The sequence below is a fragment of the Strigops habroptila genome, chromosome 6 (genome assembly GCF_004027225.2).
Source record: "Strigops habroptila isolate Jane chromosome 6, bStrHab1.2.pri, whole genome shotgun sequence".
In the NCBI taxonomy this organism is placed as follows: domain Eukaryota; kingdom Metazoa; phylum Chordata; class Aves; order Psittaciformes; family Psittacidae; genus Strigops; species Strigops habroptila.
The window spans coordinates 9,798,620-9,813,837 of NC_044282.2; positions in this window are offsets into that span (position 1 = coordinate 9,798,620).

Below are 15,218 nucleotides of genomic sequence, written 5' to 3' on the forward strand. Positions count from 1 at the left end.
ATCCCGACTAGAAGAAAGTGCAGCAGGAGAGCCAGGAGACCTCCATGGATGGACAAGGAGCTGCTGAGGAAACTTAGAAGGAAAAAAGAAGTTTATAGAAGGTGGAAGCACGGACAGGCAGCCTGGGAAGAATATAGGAGCATTGCCTGGGAAGCTAGGGACGAGGTTAGGAAAGCTAAGGCCCAGCTAGAATTAAATCTGGCAAGGGATGTAAAAGATAACAGGAAAGGATTCTATAGATACGTAGCAAATAAAAGACAGAATAGGGACAATGTGGGCCCTCTCCAGAAGCTATCAGGAGAACTGGCTACCATGGATTTGGAGAAGGCTGAGGTTTTTAATGACTTCTTTGCCTCAGTCTTCACTAGCAAATGCTCTGACCACACCACAAAAGTCTTGGAAAGCAAATGCAGGAACTGTGAGAATGAAGACCTTAGTCCCACTGTAGGAGAGGATCAGGTTCGAGACCATCTTAAGAACCTGAACATGCACAAGTCCATGGGACCTGACGAAATCCATCCACGGGTCCTGAAGGAGCTGGCGAATTAAGTTGTTAAACCACTGTCCATCATATTTGAAAAATCCTGGCAGTCAGGTGAAGTTCCTGATGGCTGGAAGAAGGGTAATATAAACCCCATTTTCAAGAATGGGAAGGTGAAAGACCCGGGAAACTACAGACCAGTCAGCCTCACCTCTGTGCCTGGCAAAATCTTGGAACAGTTTCTCCTGGAAAACATGCTAAGGCACATGAAAAACAACGAGGTGGTTGGTGACAGCCAACATGGCTTCACTAAGGGGAAATCCTGCCTGACCAATTTGGTGGCCTTCTATGATGGAGCCACGGAACTGATGAACAGGGGCAGAGCAGTTGACATCATCTACCTGGACTTGTGCAAAGCGTTCGACACTGTCCCGCACAACATCCTTGTCTCTAAATTGGAGAGACATCAATTTGATAGATGGACCACTCAGTGGATAAAGAACTGGCTCAATGGCCGCATGCAAAGAGTTGTGGTAAATGGCTCGATGTCCAGTTGAAAACCTGTAACGAGTGGTGTCCCTCAGGGATTGGTGTTGGGACCGGTCCTGTTCAACACCTTTGTCGGCGACATGGACAGTGGGATTGAGGGCGCCCTCAGCAAGTTTGCCCTCACCAAGCTGTGTCGTTCGGTTGATACGCTGGAGGGAAGGGATGCCATCCAGAGGGACCTTGACACGCTTGTGAGGTGGGCTGATGCCAACCTTATGAAGTTTAACCAAGCCAAGTGCAAGGTCCTACACCTGGGTCGGGGCAATCCCAGGCACTGCTACAGATTGGGCGGAGAAGAGATTCAGAGCAGCCGTGCGGAGAAGGACTTGGGGGTGTTGGTTGACGAGAAGCTTAACATGAGCCGGCAGTGTGCGCTTGCAGCCCAGAAAGCCAACCCTATCCTGGGTTGCATCAAAAGAAGCATGACCAGCAGGTCAAAGGAGGTGATCCTGCCCCTCTACTCTGCTCTTGTGAGGCCTCCCTTGGAGTACTGCGTACAGTTCTGGTGTCCTCAACATAAAAAGGACATGGAGCTGTTGGAGTGAGTCCAAAAGAGACCCACGAGGATGATAAGAGAGCTGGAGCACCTCCCATATGAAGATAGGCTGAGAGAGTTGGGGCTGTTCAACCTGGAGAAGAGAAGGCTGCGTGGAGACCTCATAGCAGCCTTCCAATATCTGAAGGGGGCCTATAAGGATGCTGGGGAGAGACTCTTTGTTAGGGACTGTAGTGGTAGGACAAGGGGTAATGGCTTCAAACTTAAACAGGGGAAGTTTAGATTAGATATAACGAAGAAGTTCTTTACAGTGAAGGCGGTGAAGCACTGGAACGGGTTGCCCAGGGAGGTTGTGGATGCTCAATCCCTGGCTGTGTTCAAGGCCAGGCTGGACAGAGCCTTGGACCACATGGTTTAGTGCAAGGTGTCCCTGCCCATGGCAGGAGGGTTGGACCTAGATGACCTCAAGGTCCTTTCCAACCCTTACTATTTTATGATTCTATGATTCTATGATTCTATAATATGCCATTAAAGTGATGAATAGAACTATACACAGACTAGCCCTGTATGTAAAAGTCAGAATATCAGCAGTGTTCAGTTCTGATGTGAGGACCTCAAGTACTGTATTAGAAGAAACCTTGCACTGAAGTACAAAGATAAGAAAGATGCATTCAAGACTGTTTGCTTCAGTATATTTCAAGTGGGTTTTGGAACCACCCCTAGGAAACCAGTTATCTTCGTGAAGGTGGTACCTGAAATTCTTGTTATAATATCTAAGGCTGGTACACCATTATCTAGCAACACCCACCACAAAACTCAGTTCTCAGGTACTTAGAACTTGGTGTATATGCATTATGCTACAGACTTTAATTTAATAGATAATTATAGATTATCTATTTCCCCCCTACAAAATTGTAACAGTGGCCTCTTAGAATCATAGAATAGTTTGGGTTAGAATGGACCTTCATAGGTCACCTAGTCCAACACCTCTGCGACAAGCAGGGACATCTTCAGTTAGATCGGGTTTCGCAGAACCACATCCAGCCTGACCTTGAATGTCTGCACGGATGGTGGATCCACCACCTCTCTGGGCAATATGTGCCAGTATTTTACCACTCTCAGTGTAAAAATTTTTTTCTCACATTCAGCCTAAATCTCCTCTCTTTTAGTTTAAAACCATCACCCCTTGTCCTATCGCAACAGGCCCTGCTAAAAAGTCTTTCCCTATGAGCAAGGCCTGTTGTGATAGGACAAAGGGTAATGGTTTTAAACTAAAAGAGGGGAGATTTGAGCTGCATCAATACTATGCAGCAAAGAAAACCTCAGTTGCGGGATACCTGCCAATATCAGCCACTATAGAGGTTGAAAATGGGTAGTAAATGACACAAGGGATTGCAGAAGTAGTTTCTTCTTCATGATGGACAGATACCTGTAAAAGGCCTCACCTATTTCATCCTTCTGATCAGGTGGTCTGTGGCAAACATCCACAACAGTGTCACTCTTGCTTGTCTGCCCTTTAATCCTGACCCATAAGCTCTTGACTTGCTCATCATCCACCCTGAGACAGAGCTCCAGACATTCTAGGTGTTCTCTCACATAAAAGGGAACTCCACCACCCCACCTTCCTGGCCTGTCTTTCCTAAAAAGTGTGTAGCCATTCATGACATTCCAGCTATGTGAGCTATCCCACCATGCCTGTAATTGCAATGAGATCAAAGCCCAGCAACTACACATAGATCTCTAAGTCTTCCTATTTATTTCCCCTACTACCTGCATTGGTATACGGGCACTTCAGAGAGGTATTTGAGTGTGTCATTTTCCCAGGAATGGTGCAAGAGGGTACCCCATAGTCATGTCCTGTATGCACTTCCTTGGCTGCAAGCAGTTGCCGGAGGTATCCCCACCTGAGCCTTGTTTTGCGTGTGGGTGGTCTCTGTAATTCTCCCCTTCCCACACCTTTCCTAGTTTAAAGCTCTCCTTACACGAGCACAACACAAAACACAGCAAAGCCTGTGAGGAAATTAATAATTCTAATTTTAGAAAGCATTGCAGTAAATAAGGCATCCATCCACATGTTGAATAAGGAGAATGTGGCTGAACATTGTTTAGTATGTTACGTGAGTGCAGCCCATCAGACACACTGAATCAGGCAAGGATCCTGTTAAAAAAATTATATGTGATCGCATTATCAAAAATCAAATTATAATGTATATGTAAGATAATTAATTCAGCCTTGTTTCCTGCAGTAGTATTTCACCTGGCAGCCTTACTCATCTTCCTCTTTTAACATAGGTTTTATTTTAATCATTGATATTACTACTGTGCTCCACCAGAAAATTCTTCCTCCAAGCAACTCTACCACAGAACTGACAACAAAACGTAGCATGACTGGTTGAGCCTTACTTTATACACTGCCAGAGCTCCATAATGTTTATCAAAGATATCACAGATGTTTTTAGGAGTAGTAGAAAGGACCAGGGAAAGTTGTTTAGCCCCATATTTTATCCCTCTGCCATATACTATTTATGAAACTTGGAACAAATCTGGCAGATTGTATGCAAAGATTTGTATCTTCAATTGAAGGAATCAGGCAGGTGAAACAGGAAAAGGTTGAGACTGGAGAAGAGAGCATCCTTCCATCTACCACTCAGTTAGTAATGAAAACCTTCTGACACTCTTCCCGACATGTTCTGGGAGAGAATGGCATCTGCTTTATCAGGTCAGGTTTCACTCAGTATATATGAGGCTTTAATTCCTACCTGTAAAAAGAGGAAAAGGCAACGGATAATAATTTACGGTCATTTATCACACATGACTGACAGAAGTTGCAGAAGGCTCTAAACTCCTTGCCCTATGCCACAGCTTTCCCTCCTTGCACCACTCTGGTTCTCCACAGATGGGAATCTCCCAGTTCCACCACACGTCTCAGTCTTGCCACATTCAATCAGAGGTAGCCTTTGGCATTCTTATATCATAGAGAAACTGTGTATCATGACAGAAATTGTAAAGGGGACTTACTAGGCTTCTTCCTATGCAATGATTTTCCATGTTGAAATATGATATAGTACCAGCAATTCAGTGCTACCCTGTCTGTACCCAGTTGAAAATTGCCTCGTATCCTGAAAATCCAAGGCAAGCCAAGAGCAACCAGATGGAATCGGCTTGGAATGATGACTGGAGTAAGGAAAACTGGACTTTGCTTTAGAAGAATAGGATTGTAAGGCTGATAGGTATTTGAAAAATGTTTGCCAGACTTCAAAAGTTCCAGCTGAGCACACATTTCTACTTTATTCTGCATCTAAAACTACTGTTCTGTTCTCTAACTGCTGCCCCTGCTAAATACCATATTTACAATACCTGTCTCCACAGGGAATTTTATTTCAGTGTCAGATTTTCTAGGTCACAAATATAACTAAACATATTACTTTAAAAATCAGAATGGCCACATGTTCTGTTCCAAGGACTTGATTCAATAAAGACCTGTAAACACTTTACTAGTCTCAACATCCAAACTCCAACCTAAGACAAGAACAGTAACTAGCATTGTGAAAAATGCTATCTCTGATAGACATGAAAATAAAATGAAAAATAGAAATATAGCATTGATACACTAAGATTAAAAGTTGCTTCCATTTGCAGGGAAAGATTAGCCCCATCTGTTCTGAGTTTTTTTACAATGTTTTTAATTATATTCTTGCATGCTTTCAAGTATGTCCACTGTTGACTAAAAGGAAAGATTATGTTTTTTTAAAATATTAGTCTTACATTCTTACTGAAGAATTAGACCTTTTCCACATTTTGTCTTTCAAAACGAAGGGTGTACAAAAGAAGGAAAACTATTTCTTCTTTCTCCGCACATTACTGAAAATAGGAATTTTGCCTGCATGAGGAGTAGAATGGTTGACAAGGAAGAATAAAAGCTAAAACAGTCAAGGTAATTATTCTGCCTTCTTTCTACACCAACCATGACCATTTCACATAAAGTGTCTGTAGGAGAGCTCACCACTCACCACAGAGCTCCCTCTCTACAAACATCATCCTTAACACTCACAAGAATTGCACACTGCCACAGGTGTCCCTGCTCCAGTGGTATCTGCCATTATGGGGCTTTTAAGGTCCAGCTGTAAATCACTCAATGTCAGCTAGATATAGATTGTCCCAGAATCTCTCAGATCTCTCAGCAGCTTTCCCGCTCCCACTATCTATACACTGGAAGTCTCCATTGCTCTGGCCAGGGTTGCTCAGCACTCTTGCCATTCAAGTGGCAGGGGCTAGTTTAGGGTCAGTTCAATGAAATCAGTACACTAAGTTCTCCTTTTCTACCTCATCTCTTTCCCCCTTCACATCATAGATGCCATGTTAGTCATCTCCATCCTTCTGGCCCTGTAATGGCCTAGAGGTGAGTGTCTCTGGTCTCCACTTGAGAGCACTGTGCTGCTCCCTGCCCTTGGGTCAACCAATGCTATTTTTAATAATCACTTCAAATACCTTACTATCCCCTTCTTCCCTCTCACTACTGCCATCAAGCATCATGCCCTACTATTCAGGCTCAGTACAAGTGGACTTGCTTTATCACAGGACAGACTGCGTGACCTTTACCTATTACGGCAAATAACATCTCCGCTTATTTAAAAAAACTTTTAATTCAATATAAATCTTTTCAATTCTTCAATGGATTGTTTGATGAAGATGAAAACCAGTAGAAGTCTGACTAACAATGCTATGATATTGAAAAGAGAAAAAGAACCTGGCAAAATCCAAACTGAAAATTTCACAGCCCCTACAGCTTTAGATTGTATTCATGGTATTCATTCTCTTGAATATTTTATGTCCTCTAGAAAAGACTATATTTGATTCCCATACCACTATAGGCAAAATACAGAGGTAAAGGTGACCAAAAAAAATATTTTAAGGGCTTTTTTTTTCCACAACATTAAAATACATAACAAACTTGAGGTACAGTAACAGAAGAACTAGTAAGTAAGATCACAAAAACTGCCCCAAAAATCTTCAATACCTACCTGTCCCCTGAAAAGCATGGTGCTATCAAGTTTTCTGTCCTGTACATGACAGAGATTTTATTGTTTCTCTGACCTGCTCCAGTCTGCAGGGAACAGTGTCATTAAGATACTACCTTTAATGGACAGACTATTTTCCAAGTTATACTGCACACCCTGCAAAATTGCTTTGAGATACAGGGAGAAGGAGTCAAGGGGTAGATTGTTGTGAATTTTTTGCCCTTTTCTTTTTTTTTCTTTTTTTTTTTTTTTATAAAGCGCTTTAATTAGTTAGTTGGCTGAATGGGCTAAGTGTCTGCCAAAGGAGACATATCATCTATTATGAAACATGAGGGCTACCATCCTTTGCTGCTAAACACACCGAAGATATCATGTATAATACAAATATCCACAGGCTGAATAAATGCATTAAACTTATCTATTCTTTTACCAACTCCAGCTCATACCATGTCAATGTGCTATATCTTGGGAAGTCAAAATTCAGTCCTATTGATTGCCCTGGGAAAAAGGAGGACAGTATTTTTCCCCAGTCTAGGGTACCAAAATGTCATAGTGTGTGTTGCACTCCAAAGCACACATTAGATGCCCTTCTTCCTACTCCATCACCTGGTCCCCTAATAACAGAATAAGAAACAGGACTTTGGAAACAGAAAGAAGAAACAAAAAAACTCTATCCGATACACACATACATTATATAAAAACATTCATTCATGCATATGCATATATTCAGTATAAATAAATGCATTTGCATACTCACGCACACTCTTATGATGCAAAGAAAGATTAGATGAAGGTTCAGATTGCTGAACACACAATTCATTTACTTTATAAAACAGCCAAATATGTCATTGATTTACCTCATTAATATTAAAATTATGTATTTTCCATATAGTCTTCCATAAGCTCCCTTAAAGGATGTGCTGTTGATGTAGCATCAGCCCCTTCCATCTACTATTTTCCTTAGAGTTATATTTGGGGGCATTGCTGATAAGGAGTTGTATGAAGAATGCCCAGTGATAATCTGTGGTAATGATTGTTGCTTGACTTAAAATAAAGAGGAGCAGCCTTTTAAGGTCAACATCAGTTCCATGTTTGGATTGCTTCTACTATTTGGAAGGAGTTGACATGTTTTAAATTACTGAGCAATGTGAAAATACATTACTAGCACAAGACTGTTGTCTATGTAAATATTTTATGGGTAGAGTCACCCGCCACTGGTTAATAAGGTAACATAGATTCAAAGTTGTTTATGTCGACTCATATTTTTAAGGTGAGGCATTTAAAGACAAGAAAATGTGACAAATTGATCAGGACATAAGACAGTGGCTCACAGACAGACTGTTTGTATCTTGCATGTCATGAACAGCTCTTTTAAATTACTGATTGAAAAGGGATGTAGCATCGTCCCTGTGAAAAATATTGAATGCATAACACAATGAGTCACCTAATGAACCTAAGTTAAATAGCTATAATTCCTGGTTTTGCAGAGATGAAAGAAAAAGATCCTGATAGGCTGTGATTCTCTTGGGTCAATATTCTCATAAAAATAGAAACTATCATCTCCCATGTGTACATGACATCAAATGCAATAGGAAACGTATCTGTCACGAGTGTACATGAATAATCTCACCCTCGGGTTAATAGAATGATTGGTGCATGAGTGCTGCTCATGGGCTCAACATGTAACAGCCTTCCCCTTGCTACTCCCTGATCTGCCTTAATTCACAGGCAGTATAATGGCTTCCATGATGCATTGCTCAGTTTGGACCTACAATACTACCGCATTGCTCAGTTTGGACATAAGGCTTGGGGGGAACTTATGACTCTCTACAACTACCTGAAAGGAGGATGGAGCAAGAAGGTGGCTGATCTCTTTTCCCAAGTAACAAGTGGTAGGACAAGAGGTAACGGTCTCAAGATACGCCAGGGGAGGTTTAGGTTGGATATTCAGGCATTGGAACAGGCTGCCCAGGGAAGTGGTGGAATCACTGTCCCTGGAACAGTTCAAGAACTGTGTAGATGAGGTCCTTAGTGACATGGTTTAGTGGTGGTCTTGGCAGTGCTGGGGTAATGGTTGGACTTGATGATCTTAAAGGTCTTTTCCAAGCATAGTTGATCCTATGATTCTATGATTCTATTTGCTGCCTGGGCTGGTGCAGGTGGTCTTTCTCACTGATCTTTTCTGATCTTTGTTGCACAAGACCAAAGAGAAGTGCAGCTCACACTGTCCCACTGCCACTGCCACTGAGGGTCCCACAGTCCATGAAACAGGGAGATGGGGGATGATGCAGCAATGTTGTGCAGGGGCTGCAGTACAATGGCTTGTCTTGTGCAGAGCCCATCACTGGCGTTAGAGCCAGTGGCCAGCAGGCTTCTGGAAGCCTTCTTCCTTTGCATACTTGCCTCAAGACTGATAAATCCTGTACCACCCTTTCTTCTGGGCAATGTCTCAGAAGCCTGTTTTAGTCTTTTCCAAGAGACTTGGGGGCAACAAAACACATACAGGCAATGCAGCTGATTTTACAAAGCCGCACAATGATGAACTCCTGTGTGTCATTTCTGCACAGGGCAGTCTTTCATGTTTATTGTGAGGTAAACATTTCCATCAGCTGATCACAGATTTCATCAGGGCCATGAAGGCTCCTGAGCACTCTGGCCAAACAAAATACATGCCTTTGCTTAAATACTGGACCATATGGCCCAATTAATATGCATTTGAAGTGTTTGCAACTCAGCTTATTCCAGGGAGGTCCTCAGGCAGCATTTTACTTTCATTTTACAAGTTGGTCTCTTGCAGTTTTGCTGTTTCATCACTTTTTGCACAAAAAAGTCTTATGTTCAACATAGATGGTACATAAGGCAGGGTGAGAGCTGTTCAAGAAGCTGTTTCATAGTGTTGACTGTTTTAAGTGTACAGATGCAGATAATACTCATGTTTAGAGTAATCTGGCAACTTGATAACTAGGATTTAATTCACAAGATATCAAGACATCAACCAGACTCAGAGCAGAACTAGAGGTTCCTGTTCTTTTACCACTGGGAGCTCATCACTGAATGTCCTCACTCCTGTATAGCTGGTACCATGCTGATTTACTAGTACTTGCAGGAGACTCAGTTCATCCAGTGCTCCCTTGCAGCCAGGAAAACAGGTTTTGTGTGTGTCAGCACTTTCAAGACATTTATCATACAAATCCAACAGAACTGTATATTCAGGTGCTACTTCTAGCAGGCTCCATCGTTCATCCACGTGTAGATACAGAGCCAAAGTGTTACCCTACTATTCCTACAAGAAAAGGAACATGCGAAGGATGTTTATGATTAATTTGAAAGAAGGTGGTTATAAAGCCACATTTCTGCTCTAGAAGATACACCTAAGCAAGAGCTGTGGAGAGCCCATAGTTTGGTGGAAATACAACATAGCAATTGTAGTGAAGAGTTTCTGGACCTGTAAAGAAGAAGATACGCATATTTTCCTGAGAGGCCAGGGTATGCCCTGGGCAATGTCCTTGCTGACCTATTCCTAGGAAAAGAAAGCATACAGCAGTGCTGGTTGGCACCATGTGTCACTCTCTATAGGCCAGGTCACAGCTGCAGAAGCAGTGAAGCTATTTTCATTAAAGTTTAGGCAGACAGTCTAAACTTAGGCATTCTCACACCCTCACACACGACTGTTGCACATGCACACAATTGCAGAGGCACAGACACCCACCCACCCTGAAGCAGTTGAAGATGAAAACAAAAAATCCAAACAAAAACCCCAACCCTTATGTTCACATTTTGGTGCTGTGAAACCTCACATGGGAGTGATCTGTTTCTGGACTGCTAAAATAAAATCCCTGAGAAATGAAGTTTATGATGTGTGAAATAATGTACATGGACAACACTCCCTTCCCCCCACTCCTCAAAATAAACCCTGTGCACCCCACATACACCCAATCGATCTTCCTCTCTGAGGCCACAGTCCAGTGGAGCCTCATCAATTCCACCCATCATCCCCCCCCTTCAGTTTACGCAACAGATTATATGCAACGCGTGATATTTGGAAGCCACATCCTGCTGTAGGCAGGGCTGGCTGTACTCCCTAACACAACACTTGGGGATGACTCTGCTTCCAGCAAGTGAAGTCAATGCGCTGGACGTGGTTTAATTGGTGCCAGCTTTGTCCTATTAACAAGTGTCGGCTTTCTTCACTTGATGCATCAAGCAGTGATGTTCTGCAGGTTAGAGCGCCCTTATGCATTAAAGCCTTTTGTATATCTTGCTGCCTGATTAGACAGGGAATATGCATGGCACCAGGGGATAATTCACGTGAGTAAAGTTACTTGCATGCATATGCATGTGCAAAACTGGGGCTCCAGATGCGAAATACATCTTTTTCTAATCCCTGAGCTACTCCCTGTGTGTATGTCTATATACACATTGAATGCTTATTACTTTTTATTACTTTTAAAACTTAAAAATAAAATTGGCTTGAATTTAGTTTGAGGATTGGCACCAATCCAGGACAATTCTTGTTTTAACTGAAACAGTTTGCCCACTGCTAATTTTAACACAAGTGATTTATTTTAGTAACATAGATGCAAATGGTAAGTGTGTTCACCCTTCCTACCAGGAAGCCTTGTAAGCCTAGCACAAACCTTGGAAACAGAGATGCCACTGATCTGGGGAGATGCACTCTTTGTCTAGGAAAAGATGTTTTTGAGAGACACCTAATTTTCATACCTGCCTTTGCTACCTATGCAGAAGGAAGGGAGCTAAAAGCCTCACACTCCCAGATGTCTACAAGGACATAGCTGAGTGAGACACTGAGTCTAATTACCCCAAGCTTTTCATTCCCTTTAACTTCAGTGAACATACAGAGGATCTGGCTCCATTTTGGCAGATGATAAGACTGTAAAGCACTATACCTTCAACTAGGAGCAGGAGGGGGGAGCGTGAGGGGTAATTGCTATGTATAGACAGTGCAGCCATTGAGAGACCTTTAACTTGTTTGTCTTTCCGTAATAAAGTTTTTGCAATCTATGAAAGAATGACTCTCTTATTCCTCACCAAGCTTCGGCACATGACCCAGCTTTTTCTACCATTCAAGGAATGTAATTTGAACTAGATTTAGACTCCTCTGCGTGGCCAAGCGTGATGCCCACTGGAATGTTCAGCTTACGTGGAATTGTTTGGTTCAGTTTAAATAAATAAATAGCATTAAAATCTAATCATGGAAAGTGTAGCTGTTAAAAATAGACTGAGGTAGCGTTCACCCAAAGCGTCAAGAAAAGGTATGCACAGGGGGGATTCTGAGAGCTGATTCATCAAGTGCAGGAGCAACCAGACGGCCAACTCTGGCGAGGTTTCAGGCACGTAAGCATCACCACTGTGCTTCCACACCCTGCCACAGGAGTTCTCAGCAGAAGTTAGACCAGTTTCCTTTTTTTTTTGCTATTCAGCCACCTGCTTTCCCTTCAATCAGATTCTCCACTGGGACACTAGATCCTTATTGAGCTACCTGTGGCGAGCCTGGCATCCAGCATGAAAACCACCATGTGCAATATTTCTCCACTTGTGAAGCAGCTGTTCAAAAATAAAGCAATATTAGAAAGGATATTACTTTTGCTTGTTTGTTTATAGCTTTTGATGCTGAGTTTTGTTTGTCTGTGCCACAGTAAAATCTCAGTAAGCAAAAGATATCATAAATCCAGATGGCAAAGAGTTTCTGTCTCAAATTGTTTCACCTTGTGCCCCTTTTTTTCAGTCATCAGCCTTAAACATGAAACTGTTATCATTCTTGATTAGGACATGTAAGTTAATCATAGAATCATAGAACAGTTACTGTTGGAAAGGACCTTAAGATCATCTAGTTCCAACCACCCTGCCATGGGCAGGAACGCCTCACACTAGACCATGTCACCCATGCCACCCAAGACTCCGTCCAGCCTGGCCTTGAATACTGCCAGGGATGGAGCATTCACAACTTCCTTGGGCAACCCATTCCAGTGCCTTACCACCCTCACAGTAAAGAACTTCTTCCTTATATCTAACCTAAACTTCCCCTGTTTAAGTTTGAACCCATTACCCCTTGTCCTATCACTACAGTCCCTAATGAAGAGTCCCTCCCCAGCATTCTTGTAGGCCCACTTCAGATACTGGAATCACGGCATTTAATGAAAAAAACTTGAAAGACATTTTACATATCCAGTTCCATGGTCAGGTTGGGTTTTGAGTACTTGTGAATATTCATGAATGGAAAAGAATATTCCCTCTGGTGCAACATATTTTGGATTTTCCAGGATGCACCATAGGAACAGACAAGAGTGCTGGCCATGGTGCACTATGGCTACTTTAAAGTAGCCTGGAACTCAGCCAGGAGAGCTTAGTCCAGACAGCAGCCGCCACAAATACCCGTGGTAGCTTTTCCAAATGAGCGTGCTCCCTTTTTCACTAACATATTCAGTTGGAATTCCACTGAATTCCACTTTCCTTTTTGCTCCTGCAAAATGCTTATGGAAGCAGAAAAGATGCATACGGAAAACAGAAAACTTTCCGACCAACTGTACTCAAGTGTACCAGGGGTTTTTGGTAGTTGAATTTTTCTATATGCTTCTGACAGACAAATGATGGTGCTGCCCATAGGGGTGGCAGACAAGGTGCTCAGCTGCTTGCTCCACCTGCACTGCACAGAGAACGGACCAATTCATGCATCTGCTCCTGAGCCACGAGGTTATGGTGAGATTTGGTTTAAATCGTTAATGGTTAGAACTTGCTTTAAAATACCGATTTACACATGAAATCTCTGCAGGAACTGACTGATCATCAGGCCAGATATTCCTGTGTGAGGACGAGGTGGGCAGCCCAGAGCAATGACTTTATCCTTTCTCTGAAGGTTAGTTCTCCCTATGTCTCAGTTAAGTCTAGTTCTGCATAACACTAGCCATCTCCTCGTCCCCAAACCTTACAATTTATATATATAAGGCAGAAGAGGGATGGGAGTACAATCAGCATTTTTCAGAAAGTAAATCCAGCAGTCACAGTCATTCAGTCACAGACTGGTGATTTCCTGAGTCTTCTTCCAGTGACCTGTGGTCACTGCTATTGGCTCAGACAAGTCCCAGTTCAGATTTTAAGTGTTTTAATGGTTTCTCACATCACCCTGTACACTAAAGACTTCAGAAAATATATTATGGTTTAAAGTTTTTCAGGACTGGATAAAGGAAGTAAAAAATATCTATGCGAACTATGTACATTCATGATGAATGCTGTCTAGAGAAATGTATGTAAGACTTCCATTTGTTCACTTGTAAATTTATCAAAGGTCCCAAGAACAGCCAGGTGCCAAAATAATCAGTTCTCTGGCACTCTGGTTCTAAAAGCCTGCAAAATGAATCTTCCTCCTTTCCCCAATACATCTAACCATTACCCAATTTGCATTCTGCTGGCAATGGCCTATTTACACTTGACAGGGAATGCCTGAAAAGCTCACAGTTTGCAAAGCTTGCCCAGAGCAATGGAAAACAATGTGAGATGCACGGGTGGGATCGCAGAGACTAAGTAAAGCCTAAGAGAAGGAGCAGCATGGAAGAGGATGCCTGGCAGGTCTGCTATGCTGTTCTTTGTGATTGCCCATCTCTGATCTGCAGCATCCCGAGCCTGTGCCTCGGGTGACTCAGCACGGCAGGCAGGGTGTGACAGCTCCAGAAGCGGTGCAGCCACACTGCTGCAGCACCCAGCCCTGGCCAGTAACATCATCTTCTCTTGGGACACACTGAGCCAGTTGTAGCGTCGCTAGGATGTGGAAATATTGCCTCCAGACCTAGGGCTGGCTGTTCCTCTGGGTAGTTGTACCATGCTCAGTCACGCAGGGTACACCTGACCACTGAGTGGAGAGAAAAAAAGGAAGCGACAACACATAAATAACAAACAACGCAGGGCCAAACACAGATCCAACAGGGAGTCACAGTGGGAAAACATAGCTGTAAAAAAGGCTTTGAAAATGAGGAGTCTGAATGTGTTAAAAAAAAAAGGAGAAGAAGTTTCCTCTTCCTACCCTTGAACTGGACAGCATGCCTCAATATGGCTGTACACTGCTTAGTAGAACTGTGAAGCAAACCGCATTTATCTGCTGAGATACTTATTCATCGTGTTTCAAAAGAGTGCCCTGTCAGGCCCAAAGGAACTCCATAAGTTCCTGGAGACTCTTAAACTCCAACTTTCTCACCTCCAACACCTTCCACACTGTAATCTCAAATTCAAAGTTCCTTTATTGTTGCATAAGGGAAGATCACAGAACAGCTACTGTAGTGCAACTCTTTCTTTTCAAACATCTGTTTCCCGGTTGTCAACTTTTTTTCCTACACCACCTCTCATGTAGCTGTTCCTAGTCACTCCCTTTCCTTCCTCCTGCTCTGAGACCTGCAGCTCCACCACTGTAAAAATAGCTAGTGTGGAAGGCTAACTTCTCTTGCTAGAGGACTGAAACAGCTGTGGTTGCTTGAAACGTGGAAGGATTACCCAAATGATTAATCTTGCTGCTCTTCCCCAGCCCTTTTCTTGGTTTGCTGCTTTTCCAAAACACTATTTCTTATTTGCAAATAGCTGGTTGTTGTGACCATGCCAGTGAAGCTCTCCTGATGTACCATGGGAAAGAGAAAAGGAAGCTTTGGGAGGTACCCTCATACTTTTGAGG